Below are 15,641 nucleotides of genomic sequence, written 5' to 3' on the forward strand. Positions count from 1 at the left end.
TTCCAGGAAACCCAAAGCCCACAGGGGATGACAGGACACTGAGACAGGAGAAGCCTGGATCGCTGCCCTCTGGTGGTGACCTTCTGAAAGACATTTGAAATATTAATTCAAATGGTATAAAGGTTAGCCCCAGAACCTTGTGGTTTAAATCCAAACACAACGTATTATCTTCTTACACTCTTTGTGAGTCAGGAGTTATTTATTTATTTATTTATTTTGGTGCTGGTGGTTGAACCCAGGGCCTCATGCCCGCTTGGCAGGCACCCTAACCACTGAGCTACACCCCTAGCCCTCAAGTCAGTAGGTTCGGACTCAAGTCTCTCATGAGGTTTGCTGTTGAGATGTTGGTTGCAGCCACGGTCATTTGTGGTGCTGGGGGCTTCCCCTCCCAGGGGGCTCACTGCGTGGCTGCTGGCTGGGAGGCCTCAGTTCCTCACCTCATGGACCTGCCCGTAGGACTGCTTGAGCATCTTCATGACACAGCAGCTGGCTTCCTCTGAAACAAGTGACCCAGGAGGAATGCAAGCAGGGAGCCAAAGGGACTTTGGTGACCAGATCTCTGAAGTCAATTGTGCTCGATTCTATTGATTAGAAGTAAGTCCAACTCATGGCTCCACCCCCTAAAAGACGTATGGAGAATGTGCGAGACTGGGAGACTCCAACATGGAACCCATCCAAAGGCCTCTTGGTACCTGCACTGGAGGGAAAGCAAATCTCAGCCTGAGCACTACTCTGCTTTGCAGTCAGGGCTATATTCACGCTCCCTGGCAGTCCCACTGTGTGTCCCTCCTAAGTTTCCATTCCATTTCTTCTCGGGTGAATAATCACAATTTCTTCTCCTTCCTCAAACGTGCAACACTCTCCCTTACCTGCTCCTCTGTCCACCTGCATCTGTGCCTCCCCATCTCCTCTCTTCCCGCCTGCAGGGTGGAATCACTCTCTCCTCTCAAAGCTTAGCTCCTCCAGCCTCCTCTCCCTTCTTGATTTCTCAGTCACCGCTTGTCCGTGTTTCCTGTTTTTCATTCTGTCTTTCTCCCCCCCCCACCCCCCACCCCCGCCGAGCTGGGGCTCAAACCCAGGGCCTCAAACATGTTAGGCAAACGCTGTCCCAGGAGCCACATCCCAGTCCTCCTGGTTTCTCTTTCTTTTCTTTTTGTCTTTTCACTGGAGGGTCCACGGGGGCAGGGACCTTATTCTCTACACGCAGAACGGGCCTGGCTTGCCAGGGGCAATCAATAAGTGAGTGAATGAATGAGGGGAGGGAAAGCACCCATTCGTCAGGAAAGAAGAATGAGCAGGCTGAGCAGTGTGAGTTTTGGTCCCAGGGATTGAACTCAGGGCCACTTAACCAATAAGCCACACCCCCAGCCCTTTTTGTGTTTTATTTAGAGACAGAGGCCTCCTTTACTCAGGGCCTCGCCAAGTTGCTGAGGCTGGCTTTCAACCGCTGATCCTCCTGCCTCAGCCTCCCACACCGTTGGGATTACAGGCGGGCGGCACCTCCCTAAGTATCTTAAAACAGGCGAGAAGACTCCGAAGGGAAGAGGTGACTTTTAACTCATGGCTGTCCCTGGTACTTGTTCCTTTGCTCAACACACGTCCTGTAAATGTGAGCTGATTGGCCTGCTGCCAGCTGATTGCCAAGGCCACACAAGCCCTGGCACCTTTCTTTGTGCTGTTGTTGGGTGACCCACCGTGCTTCCCCTGGATCTGTCCTTGGCCTGCCCAGACAGGCCTCCCAGCTGGCTGCCTGCCCCCTGCAGAGGGGAGATACATCAGCTTCCTGTCCCTGCTCTACCCTCTGAGGACACCCGGGCTCAACAACTGTCTCAGGTGGCAGCCAGCCAGGGAGCCTGAAGTGGCTGTTCCTTGGTTTTTCCCAGAAACTGTTAGGAATGGCTCAGCCTTGGGTTGGGGTTGCTCCCCAGGCCCCCAGTGGAGGTGACAGGCCGGGCTGGGTGAGAGGCAGTAGCATCCTAGCTCGGCCACTCTCCAGCCGGGTGACTTGGGCTAAGTTCTTAGTCTTTTTTCTTTTTTTTAAAACTTTTGTGTTTTAGTTGTAGATGGACACAATGCCTTTGTTTAGTTTTATGGGGTGCTGAGGGTGGAACCCAGGGCCTCAGGCTTAGCGCTCCACCACTGAGCCCCAGCCCAGCCCCAGTTCTTCATCTTTTCAAGCATCTGTTTTCTCATCAATAAAATGGCAAGCTGGGGGCTGGGGATATAGCTCAGTTGGTAGAATGCTTGCCTTGCATGCACAAGTCCCTGGGTTCAATCCCCAGCACCAAAAAAATAAAATGGCAAGCTGTCGTGGAGAAAATGAACATGGAGCAAAGTGCAGGGGCTGACAGCAGGGTTGTGGGGCCACCTGGCTTGGGTTTAAATCCCGTTATTCCTTTGTAGCTGTGCAACTCTGGGCAAGTTACTTAACCTCTCTGTGTATAAAATAGGTATGGTAATAGTACCTGGCTCATGGGGTTGTCATGAGGATGAGAACTGCCTGGCCTGCAGTCGGAGCTCATCACTTCTGGGCTGGCTGTGCTATTACCCTGATTTCTGTAGTGCTCAGTGGGAGATGTTCTTGTGGTTCTGAGCCCTGCCCTGGTGGCAGTCACACGAGGCTGTGTTTGCATCACGTCAAGTGCCAGGGGCACCGAGAAGACTGAGACTCCCTCAGTTTGTGGCTGCTGCTGGAAATGTCTTTGGGTGTACACTAAGGGTTTTCTGAGCAAACAGGAGAGGGAAAAGCTCGCTGTTAGGTCGGTGGTGGCCACTTGGTGGCGATTTAGAATAGAATAAAGCAGCCGCGGGAAAGGAACGTCAATCAGGTGACTTCGGAAACGGCCTGTCAATCAGCAGGACCCCCTGGCCAATCCTGGAGTTCAGCCAGCTCCCCTGACCAACTCCAAAGGGACAAGGGGCCCTAAAAACACCTTTTCCTGTCCCAAGCCCTTCCCTTCCTGCCGTGAGCCCCATAAAAGTCCAGTCCAGTCGAGCTTCCACGGGTTTCTCCTCAGACCCTTCTCCTGTCCACTCTGTGGGCTGATCCTCCCAGGAGTGATATCTCAATAAAGCCTGGTTTGGCGGCCTCTTTAAATCTGCCCACTTGGGTCGCTGCCCGCCTTCGCCTGATCTGACACTCGCTATAGCACGTGGTGACAAGGAGGAGCCAAAGTAAAGGGAGCTAGGCTGAAGAGGCCCGTGGGGTTTGGGGAGAAGCAAGCTAAGCTGGACTACAGAGGTGTGGTGGGCGGGGGAGGCAGGCTGGAAGCAGGCCATGCAGAGATCCAGCTGCCTAGTTAGGGAGGTCTTTGCTAGAGCCGGGCAGGTGCTGGTGGCTGCACATCTGTCCAGCTCCTCCCAGCTGTCTCCTGGGCCGCAGAAGCTGAAGCAGTAAAAATGCATGTACTGCAGGTGTTCCTCCACAGTTCTGATCATGTCCAAATTAAAGTTGGACCGAATGCGATGGTAGGAGAAGGGTGTGGCTCCAGGCGGCCCTCCTGCGGCTGTGCTTCCAAGAGGTCTGCTGTGGCTCTGGGACCACTATACTGCGGAGGCTTCTAAACCCTTGGACTGCAGTTTGCCTCCCTTGAACAGCTGAGTATTGCTCTGCCTGTGACATACCACTATAAGTAGATCCCTGCCCAGGAAGCTATTTATAGCAAAGATGTCTCCTCATCTTTCACAAAGCTTTGGGTCCCTAATTCTGCCAAAACTCACCACTCCAGAGCTGTCAGGCCCAACGATTTATTTATCCAACTACCCACCCATCCTCCCACCCCTCCAATCATTTATTTATTCTCTCCTTCATCATTTACCAAGCTCTTATTCTGTAGTAGGCATTGGACTGGTAGTAGGCTGGGAAAAGGGAGGCAGATCAGACTATTGCTATGAATTGAGCCGCCCTAAAACAGAGGCTTACAATAACAATCATTTGTTTTCTTACAATTTGGGCAAGACCATGAGGGGATGGCTCTTCCTTCCTTCCTTCACGTGGCACCACTTGGAGCACCTCATTTTGGACAGGAAGATCTGCTTCCAAGATGGGCACACTCCCATGAATGGCAGCTTGGTGATAGCTGTTGCCTAGACCTCTGATTCTCCACATAGGCCTCCCCACAAGACTGCTTGGGCTTCCTCACAGTATGGAGGCTGAATTCCAAGAGAAGGAAATGAAAGCTTGTCGTGAGACGCTCTGGACAGGAGTTATGTACACATGTTTAAGTCTTGAATAAAGAAGTACTGAACTGGTATTGCCCTCCCCTCAAAGGTACAGCTCCAGGAGTGGGTGTCACACAGTGGGGTTGAATTACACCCACTTGTTTGTTGTAACCCCTTTGCCCTTTTTTGGATAGAATGTTCCATGAATTAGCTCCCAGTATTAATATAATCCAGGTTTGAGGCATGCTTCTCCTCTTTCTTGCCTGCCTTGTCCCCCTTGTGGGAGCTGTGGCTGAGGAGTAGTTGCTGAACCCAAAGAAAAAGGTACTTTCTGTGACTGTGTCTTTATTTAGTCATCCCAAATTCATTTGGAGTGACCCTGATTGATTGATTTAATCGTGTGTTCCCACAGAAGCTGCCAGTTCTCTTCAAGGATAAGCCAAGAATTGGCACAGTGTCATTTCTACCATATTCTATTGGATCAAAGCAAGTCAGAGGCCAAGCCCAGAGTCAAGGGGGTGGGGAGAAAAACCTTACCTCTCTGTGGGGGAAGTGATGAAGAACTTATGGCCATCTGTAATACACAAATTTATCAAGCAGTGCACAGTCTTATGCTGTTTGGATTATATTAAACTCTGAAACTAACCAGTTGACTAGTTGGTTATTATGCTTGGATTGATGGCATTTATTCATCCACTTATTCATTCATTCAACAGGCCAGATGCTCTCCATGGTCAGTGCATCTCTCCAGCATGAGACTGAAAGCTCAACAGGCTGGGGCTGCATTTTTGTGTGTGTGTGTGCGCGCGCGCGCGCGCGCGCGCGCGCGCGCGGGGGTGGGGGGGGGCAGTAATGGGGATTGAACTCAGGGGCACTCCTAGACCACTGAGCCACATCCCCAGCCCTATTTTGCATTTTTTATTTAGAGACAGGGTCTCACTGAGTTGCTTAGAGCCTTGCTTTTGCTGAGGCTGGCTTTGAATTTGCCATCCTCCTGCCTCAACCTCCCAATCCTCTGGGATTACAGGCGGCAACACTGCGCAGGGCTTGGGGCTGCATTGTTTTTCTCTGCAGTGTCCCGAGTGCCTGGCCTACAGCCTGCACCTAGTAGATCCTCAGCAAATATTTGTTTATTAAAGTAAGGAGATCAGAGGACAAGGGAAGTTCAGGGTCATTTAGACAGACTAACAGACAGACAAGCTGGTCTCATGTGGTCAGTCCCACAATTGGTGCACTGGGGGGACACTAAGAGAAGCTGTCTGGGCTGGTCCTTCTGGCTGGGAGTACTTGCAGTGTTCCATTAGGAAGTGGGAGGGCATTTCCTCTCACTGGAGAGAGACAGAGGATGTGAGAATCTGAAGATGGTGTCTGTGATGCTAAAAGAAAAGTTTTAGACAATTAAACTTAGTAAAGTTTATTGAAGAAAAGAACAATTCATGTGGGGCACACTGGCGCACACTTATAATCCCTGCCACCTAGGAGACCGAGGCAAGAAGATTGCAAGCTCAAGGTCAACCTCAGCAACTTAGTAAAAACCCTGTCTCAAAATAAGGGCTGGGGATATAGCTCAATGGTAAGGTGCCCTGGGTTCAACCTCCAATACCTCAAAACAAATGAATAAACAAACAGGACAGATTCCTGTGGAGGGAAAATCTAAGTCAAAATGTGTATTTATTTATAACAGTTTTGTATTAATTTTATTGAGGTACGATTAACATACAGTAAGATTTGCCACCTTTGCATGTGCATATGGTGCTGGGGATTGAACCCAGGACCTTCTGCATGTGAGGCAAGCACTCTACCAACTGAGTTATATCCCCAGCCCCTAGATTTGCCAATTTTAAGTATACAGTTTGGCGTGCTTCAACGAGCATGTGTAAATCATGTAATCACCACCGATACCATGATACAGAATATTGCCATCCAAACAGTTTGTGTGGATCACTGTGAAATTCATCCCCTCCCCCAGCCCCATCCTGGCAATCCTTGGAGTTGCTCTCTATTGCTAGTTGCATGGATACATATTTTCTTTTCTTTTAAATAATTATTCATTTTTATGCAGTGCTAAGGATCAAACTGAGTGTCTCACACATGTTAAACAAGTGCTCTGCCACTAAGCTACAGCTACAGCCCCCGAACACATATTTTCATTTCTCTTGGGTAACTTAAGAATGGAATTGCTGGGACATAATGCAAATTTATGTTTATAAGACTACCCAGCTCACTGCACAGAAGAAGAAATACAATCCATCAACAAACATAAGAAAAAGATGTTCATCATCTCTAGCGACTAGAAAAATGCAACTCAAAACTACTCTAAGATTTCATCTCACTCCAGTCAGATTGGCAGTTAGGAAGAATATAAGCAACAATAATGTTGTCAAGGATGTGGGGGAAGAGGTACACTCATCCATTGCTGGTGGGACTGCAAATTGGTGCAACTACTATGGAAAGCAGTATGAAGATTCCTCAGAAAACTTGAGATGGAACCACCATTTGACCCAAACTATCCCACTCCTTGGTTTATACCCAGTGGACTTAAGATCAGCAAACTACAGTGATGCAGACACATCAATGTTTATAGCAGCTCAATTCACAATAGCTGAACTATGGAACTAACCTAGATGTCCTTCAACAGGTGAATAGATAAAGAAATTGTGGTATATATACACAATGGAATATTACTCAGCCTTAAAGAAGAATGAAATTATGGCATTTGCAGGTAAATGGATGGAGCTGAAGAATATCATGCTAAGCAAAATAAGCCAAAACAAAAAACAAAACAAACAACAACAAAAAAAAACAAAGGCTGAATGTTTTTTTCTGATAAGCAGATGCTAATCCATAATGGGGGAAGAATGAAGGAATTTTGGATTGTGCAGAGGGGAGAGAGGGGAGGGGTAGGGTTGTGGGGATGGGAAGGACGGTAGAATGAGACAAACATTATTACCCTATATACATGTTTGATTATACTACTGGTGTGACTCTGTACCATGTTCAGCCAGAGGAAGAAGTTGTACTCCATTTGTGTTCAATGTGTCAAAATGCATTCTACTGTCATGTATAACTAACCAGAACAAATTAAAAAAAATAATAATAATTTAAAGAAAAGACTACCAAGCTTTCTCCCAGTGTGGGTGTTCCACTTTGTTTTCCCATCAACTATATATGAGAGTTTTAGTCGCTCCACATCATTACCAATTTTTATGACCAGTTTTTTTTTTTTTTTTTTTGAGGTGCTGGGAATCAAATCCAGGGCCTCCTGCATGGTAGCCAAATACTCCACCTGTATGACCTGTATTCAACCTAGAAAGGTTGAAGTATCTCATTGCTTTCATTTGCATTTATCTATCAGTGCTTTGGGAGGAGGGGTTGTACTGGGGAATAAACCCAGGGGTGCTCTACCACTGAGCTATATCCTCAGCCCTTTTATTTTTATTTTGAGACAGGGTCTTCCTAAATTGCTAAGGCTGGTCTAGAATCTGTGCTCCTCCTGCCTCAGCCTCTGGAATTGCTGGGGTCACAGGTACACACCACTGCAGCCACCAAGCACCTTTTAATCTGATTATTTGTTATCTCAATATCTTTGACAAAATATCTGCTCAAAAATTTGCCCATTTTGTATTAGCTTTTGTATTTTCTAACTGTTGAATTATAAGAATTCTTTGCTGGATGTGAGTCCTTTGTCAGATATATGTTTTGCAAACATTTTCTCCCAAACTGTTTTTGCCTTTAATTTTAAAAAAATTTTTTAGTTGTAGTTGGACATAATACCTTTGTTTTATTTATTTTTATGGGGTGCTGAGGATCGAACCCAGGGCCCTGCACACACTAGGCAAGTGCTCTACCGCTGAGCCACAATCCCAGCCCCTTTTTATTTTCTTAATGGTGTCTTCTGAACAGCAAAAATGTCCAATTTTGATTGTCTAATTTGTCAAATCGTTCTTTGAGAGCTTATGCTATTTGTGTTCTATTTAAGAATTTTTTTCCTAAACTTTTCCACTATGTTTTCTTCTAGAAAGTGTAGGTTTTACTTTGTAGGGTTTACACTTCGGTCTATGATGGCTTTCAAGTTAAATTTTTGTACATGATGCAGGGTAAGGGATGAGGTTTTGTTTTCACATAGATATCCAATCATTCCAGACCTTCTTCTGAAATGATTATCTTTTACTATCAAACTGCCTTGGGGGCTGGGGTGTGGCTCAGTGGCAGAGGCCTTGCTAAGCTTGCCTGAGCTCTTGGGTTCCATCCCCAGCACACACACACACACACACACACACACACAAACACAAACACACACCACAAACAAACAAAACAACAACTACTAGTACCTCTACTGGAAATCAGGAAATCAACATATGTGTCAACTCATTTCTGAACTGTGTTCTGTCTGGCTGTCACGTTTCATGTGTCTATCCTTATACCCAATGCCATACTAGCTTGATCACTGTAGCTTTATTATAAACCTTGAACTCAGGTAATGCAAGTCCTCGAACTTCGTTTATATTTTTTCAGGGTTATTTTATTTTTTTTAGATCTAAACTTCATTTACATTTTAGAATCTGTTAATTTCTTTAAAAAATGCCCCCTGAGGTTTTGGTTGGCATTGCATTGAATCTACAGATCAGTATGGAGAAAACTGACATTGTGGGGCACTGAGTATTGTGATGCGTGCACAGGGCTTAGCTCTTATTTATTTAAATCTTTAATTTCTCTCAGCAGTGTTTTGTACTTTTTGGTGTATAGTTTTTAAATGTCCTTTACTAAAAATTACTAACCTTTGCTATTTTTTTAATTCTTTTTTTTTTTTTTTTAGTTGTTGATGGACCTTTATTTTATTTATTTTTATGTGGTGCTGAGAATCAAACCCAGTGCCTCACACATGCTAAGCAAGTGCTCTGCTGCTAAGCCACAACCCCAGCCCCACCTTTGCTATTTTTGATACTATGTAAGTGGTATTTTAAAATTTTCAATTCCTGGTTGTTTATTATTAATATTAGAAATACAATTGCTGGGCTGGGGTTGTGGCTCAGCAGTAGAGCATTCGCCTCACACGTGCAAGACCCTGGGTTCGATCCTCAGCACCATATAAAAATAAAAAAGTGAAATAAAGGTATTGTGACCAACTACAACTAAAAAAATAAATATTAAAAAAAAGAAATACAATTGCTTTTTGCATATGGACCTTTGTATTCTGCAGCACTGTTAAATTCATTATTTGGTCTCATAGCTTTTTGTATATGTGTGGATTCCATAGGATTTTCTACAATCATACTGCTATGAAAGTTGTTTTACAAGAATCAACAAATGGGACTTACTCAAACTAAAAAGTTTTTTCTCAGCAAGAGAAACAATAAGAGAGGTAAATAGGGAGCCTACATCCTGGGAACAAATCTTTACTCCTCACACTTCAGATAGAGCCCTAATATCCAGAGTATACAAAGAACTCAAAAAATTAAGCAATAAGAAAACAAATAACCCAATCAACAAATGGGCCAAGGACCTGAACAGACACTTCTCAGAGGAGGATATACAATCAATCAACAAGTACATGAAAAAATGCTCACCATCTCTAGCAGTCAGAGAAATGCAAATCAAAACCACCCTAAGATACCATCTCACTCCAGTAAGATTGGCAGCCATTATGAAGTCAAACAACAACAAGTGCTGGCGAGGATGTGGGGAAAGGGGTACACTTGTACATTGCTGGTGGGACTGCAAATTGGTGCGGCCAATTTGGAAAGCAGTATGGAGATTCCTGGGAAAGCTGGGAATGGAACCACCATTTGACCCAGCTATTGCCCTTCTCAGACTATTCCCTGAAGACCTTAAAAGAACGTACTATAGGGATACTGCTACATCAGTGTTCATAGCAGCACAATTCACAATAGCTAGACTGTGGAACCAACTTAGATGCCCTTCAATAGATGAATGGATTAAAAATGTGGCATTTATACACAATGGAGTATTACTCAGCACTAAAAAAATGACAAAATCATGGAATTTGCAGGGAAATGGATGGCATTAGAGCAGATTATGCTAAGTGAAGCTAGCCAATCCCTAAAAAACAAATGCTAAATGTCTTCTTTGATATAAGGAGAGCAACTAAAAACACAGCAGGGAGGAAGAGCATGAGAAAAAGATTAACATTAAACAGGGAGGAGAGGTGGGAGGGAAAGGGAGAGAGAAGGGAAATTGCATGGAAATGGAAAGAGACCCTCATTGTTATACAAAATTACATAAAAGAGGAAGTGAGGGGAAAGGAAAAAAAAAAAAAACAAGGGAGGGAAATGAATTACAGTAGACGGGGTAGAGAGAGAAGATGGGAGGGGAGGGGAGGGGGGATAGTAGAGGACAGGAAAAATAGCAGAATACAACAGACACTAGTATGGCAATATGTAAAAATGTGGATGTGTAACTGATGTGATTCTGCAATCTGTATACGGGGTAAAAATGGGAGTTCATAACCCACTTGAATCAAATGTATGAAATATGATATGTCAAGAGCTTTGTAATGTTTTGAACAACCAATAAAAAAATAGATCATTAGGTATAATAAAAACTATAAGAATCAAAAAGAAATAAAGTTGTTTTATTTCTTCTTTTACAATCTGTGTGCCTTTTATTTATTTTTCCTTCCTTTCTCCCTCCTATTTTCCGTCTGTCCTTTCCTTCCTTGTCTCACCGGGTTGCCCAGGCTTACCTTGAACTCCTGGGTTGGAGCAATCCTCTTCCTCAGTCTCCCAGGAGTGCTTGCCACTGTGCCCACCTTGGCCAGGACCTTCAGTACAACATCAAATACAGTGGGGAAGGTAGACCTTCTTAACTTGCTCTTGCTCTTAGGAGTTGTCTAGTTCATTGCCATAAAATCTTCAGTTGTCCCTTATTATTCTTTTAATATCTACAGAATCCACTGGACATGGTGGTACACACCCATAATCCCAGATTCTCAGGAGGCCAAGGCAGGAGGATTACAAGTTCAAAGCCAGCCTCAGCAACTTAGTGAGGCCCTAAACAACTTAGCAAGACCCTGTCTCAAAAAAATGAAAAGGTTTGGGATATGGCTCAGTGGCTAAGTGCCGCTGGGTTCAATCCCCAGTACCAAAACCAACCAACCAACCAAAAACCTACAGAATCCATGGTGATGTCATTTCTGATATTAGTAATTTGTGTTTTTTTTCTTTTTTCCCCCCAACCAATCTAGTTCAGGGTTTATCAGTTTTATCCATCTCAAAGAACTATGTTTTGGTCTTGTTGATTTTCTCTACTGCTTTTCTATTTTCTATTTCATTTTTTCTTTGGATTTTACTACTTCCTTTTCGTTTGTTTGCTTACTTTGGTTTTGATTTTTTGTCCTCTTTCTAATTCCTTAAGGTGGAACCTGAGGTATACTAGATTCTAGAACTTTCCTCATTTTTATTTTATTTTTTAAAAATATTTATTTTTTAATTTTAGGTGGACACAATATCTTTATTTTTATGTGGTGTTGAGGATGGAATCCAGTGCCTCAGACAAGCTAGGCAAGCAATCCAATCCGCCACTGAGCCACACCCCTGGCCCACTTTCTTCATTTTTAACATTAGCATTTAGTGCTCTAAATATCCCCTTAAATACTTCTTTACTGGCATCCTCAGAATTCTTACATATTGTGTATCAGTTTCACTCAGCTCAGTTTCTAGAAAAAATAATAAATATAAAAGTTTCTAATTTTTCTTTTGATTTTCTTTGACCCATGAGTTATACAGAAGTGGACTATTTTGCTGCTTATCAGTGGCACACCCCTGTAATGCTCCAATTCGGGAGATTAAGGCAGTAGGATCACAAATTCAAGGCCAGTCTGGGGAATTTAGCAATCTGTCTAACAATAAGAAATAGAAAAGGAATGTGGGGGGCGGGGATTGGGTTGTGGCTTAGCAGTAGAGCTCTTGCCTAGCATGTGTCAGGCACTGGGTTCAATCCTAAGCACCACATAAAAATAAATAAATAAAACAACGATATTAAAAAAAAAAAAAAAGGAATGGGGATATGACTCAGTAGTAAAGCACTTCTAGGTTCTATCCCTAGTACCATTCCCTCCCCGCCAAAAAAAAAGTGTGTTATTTTGTTTCCAAATATTTTGGAATTTTCCAGGTATCTTTCTCTTATTATTTCTAAATTTTGTGGTCACAGAACATACTTTTTGTGACATAAATTGTTTTAAATTTATTGAGTTGTTATATTACAGAATGTTGCATCTTGGTAAATGTTCTATATGGGCCTAAGAAAAACACCAATTTTGCTGCTATCAGGTAAAGTGTTCTACAAATGTCTATTGGGTCAAAATGGTTGATAGTATTCCTCAGGTCTACTCTCTCTTTGCTGATTTCATCTACTTGTTCTTCAGTCATTGAGAATTTGAATTTGCTACTGTGAAGGTCTGTTTTTCCTAGCAGTCAATCCGTTTTTGCTTCTTGTAATGTGAAGCCCTGTTCTTGAGTGCATAAATGTTTAGGATTGTTATTTCTTCTTAATTAACTGACCTCTTTATCATTATAAAATGACCTTCTTTAATCCTGATAATATTCTTTGCTCAAAAATTTACTCATCTGCTCAGTTGAGATAAAAAAGTATTCAGGCCCCAACCTTAAACTCAGGGTCTCTGCAAGCTGATTGAAGTTCACTGCCAATTCCAATACAGTGAACTGCACCAAGAAAACACAGAGAAGGGGAACCCTGCCCAAATCTGATGATTCTTGAGGAGCTAGATATTCCAAGGAAGAGGAAAGTCCCATGCAAAAGATGATATACTGGATTGGGGCATGACAGATGCTAGGATTTTAACATGGCCCTCAAATTTCATGTGCTGGAAAGTTAATTCCCAAATTAAGTATTTGAAGGTTGATGGTATTTGGAGGTAAGGCCTTTAACTGAATCAGATGAGATTGTCAGAGTGGGACCCATGATGGGACTGGTAGCTTTACAGGAAGAGGAACAGAAACCTAAGCGGACACATACTTTCTCCGTCTTGTCATGTGATACCCTCCACCATATTATGATACAGTAAAGAAGGCCCTCACCAGATGCCACACAGATGCCAGCATTATGATCTTGGATTTCCCAGCCTCAAAAACCATAAATCAAATAAACTTCTGGTCTTTATAAATTACCCAATTCTTGGTATTTTGTTATAGCAATAGAAAATAAACTAAGCAGGGCTGGAGATATAGCTCAGTTGGTAGAGTGCTTGCCTAGCATGCACAAGGCCCTGGGTTCAATCCCCAGCACCATTAAAAAAAAAAAAAAAGAAAAGAAAATGAATTAAGAAGGTGTGGTATATCTGAGGTGCCCACAAACAAGGCCTTATGGCCAAAGGGCAGAGAGGGGACAGGAGACAAACTTTGACTAAGATGTCAGATCTGGTTTTTTTTTTTTTTTTTTTTTTTTTGTACCAGGGATTAAATCTAGGGGCGCTTTACCATTTAGCCACATTCCCAGCCTGTTTTTTTTTTTTTTTTTTTTTTTTAATTTAAAGACAGGGTCTTGCTTGCTAAGTTACTTAGGGCCTTGCTATATTGCTGAGGCTGGTTTTGAACTTCTGATCTTCCTGCCTCAACCTCTGTCTCAGCCTCCCAAGCTACTGGTGTGTGCCACTGTGCCCGGCTAAGATGTCAGATCTTTCTGGCCACTGAATGAATAATACACAGAAGAAGAGTAAGGAAAGGAGGCTGTTCCTTTTGTGTAGGCATGAGATGGTGGTGGTCTGCAGTAGGCCAGTGGCAGTGAAGACGGCAAGGAAAGACAGGAGGTGGAATTAATAGGACTTCCTTCCTTGCCTAACAAATTGCATGAGCCTTCTAACTGGCTGCTTCTACTCTTGCCTCTCACTCCCTCCTGCCCCCATTCAGTGTATTCCAAAACAGAAAACGCATTGATCTTTGAGTCCTATGTCAGAGCAGTTCGCACTTTTGCTCAACATCTTCCAACAGATCCTCATGTCACTCAGAATAAAAGCCTGGGATGGCCAATATAATGTGGCCCTTGACCCTTCTCCTATTATTCATCCTTTGCTAGGTCTTCTCTAGCCACACTTACCTCCTCCAACAAACCAGGACCAGATCACCTGTAGTGGCATTTCTTTATTCAGAAATCCACTTGGCTCATGCTCTCACCTCCTTCAAGTCTTTGCTCAAAGGTCACCTTCTCAGTGATGCTTACCTGACTATCCTTGATGATACTGCATCCTGCTTCAAGTGCCCCCCCCCACAGTACTGATTCCCTTTATTCTGCTCTTCTTTTCCCCTCTAGCTCTACGAATTTCCAACATATTACATAATTCATTCTTATTATATGTAGTGTTTATTGTCTATCACATTTACTAGGGAAATTGCCATAAAGGCAGAGGTCTTTCTTTTGTTCACTGTCTCTAGAAGAGGAGACATACTTGTAGACAGACAGGTACAAATGGCTTAATTACCAGGTTGAATGTCGGGGCAGACAGAGGAACACGGCATGCTGCCCAGGTTTCTGAGTCCAGGGACACAGAATTGTTTTGAAAGCAAAGGAGACCTCAGCTGGAAGCCAGACATGGGAGTCATCAACATCTGGGTGATGGTGGTGGGGTTGAATCCACAGAAGAAATCATACAAGAAAAGTAGCAATGGGACTAAGATGAACACAAAATTTTACAAAATGGTGGGAGAGGGAGGGGGCAGTTGCGTAGCTAGAAAGAAAAAAGTAGGGGTGTGTGGGTGGCACAAGTTTATTAGACTTTCAAGTAGGCGAGAGAGATTGAGTCAATAAAGACTGAAAGTGGATGATTGGATGTAGTCAGTAAAAAGTCATAAAAGGCTTTATGGGGGAGCCAACTCAGTGACTGATTAGAAGCTCAACCTGTAAGGTCAACAGGTGGGGGGCGGGGAGGATGGCTGAGAATAATAGCTTGGGCATTTATAGGCTGACAGACCTAAGGAATCCTAGGACAGGTCTTGCTAAGCCTCTGAACCACAACTGTCCCACGTTTAATATGGCGATAGCACCACCTAGCTGATCAACTTTGACGACTGATGGTTAAAAGAGATGACGAAGGAAAATACAGGGCGCAAAGTGAGTGCCTTAGTTTCATTTTGTTAATGACAGCATTGAGTTGGCAGCGACCCAGACACCGATTGAAATAGCCCAGGACCACTGTCCCCAGATAAGGACAGCAAAACCGTAGGCACAGAAAAGGACACCGGCATGCGGCGCTGAAAAGTCAATCCCTTGGCGCAGACGGAGAATACTCGGTCCCAAGATTAGGAGGATCTAATTAGCTCAGCCTTCTCCCCAGACCCCGCACACCTGACTGCCCCTCCCTTTCGTGGAGAGGCAAACGTTTCCCGAGGCGGGACAGGGATCACCTGCGCACGAACACGGCTTTGCCTACTCGCCGCAGTTGGGGTAGGACCTAGTCCTAGGCAACGGGGCCCACCGCCCCTAGCAACCACTCACCCGCTTTTCTCTTT

The 15,641-nt window shown here is 44.0% G+C and overlaps 1 protein-coding gene across 1 annotated transcript in view; it reads right to left on the reverse strand.

Annotated features, from left to right (window-relative positions):
- The window catches only part of Spdyc (speedy/RINGO cell cycle regulator family member C), a 28,953-nt gene that overhangs the window by 12,244 nt on the left and 1,068 nt on the right, over nt 1-15,641 (reverse strand).

Source organism: Marmota flaviventris, chromosome 9 (assembly GCF_047511675.1).
Source record: "Marmota flaviventris isolate mMarFla1 chromosome 9, mMarFla1.hap1, whole genome shotgun sequence".
NCBI lineage: Eukaryota > Metazoa > Chordata > Mammalia > Rodentia > Sciuridae > Marmota > Marmota flaviventris.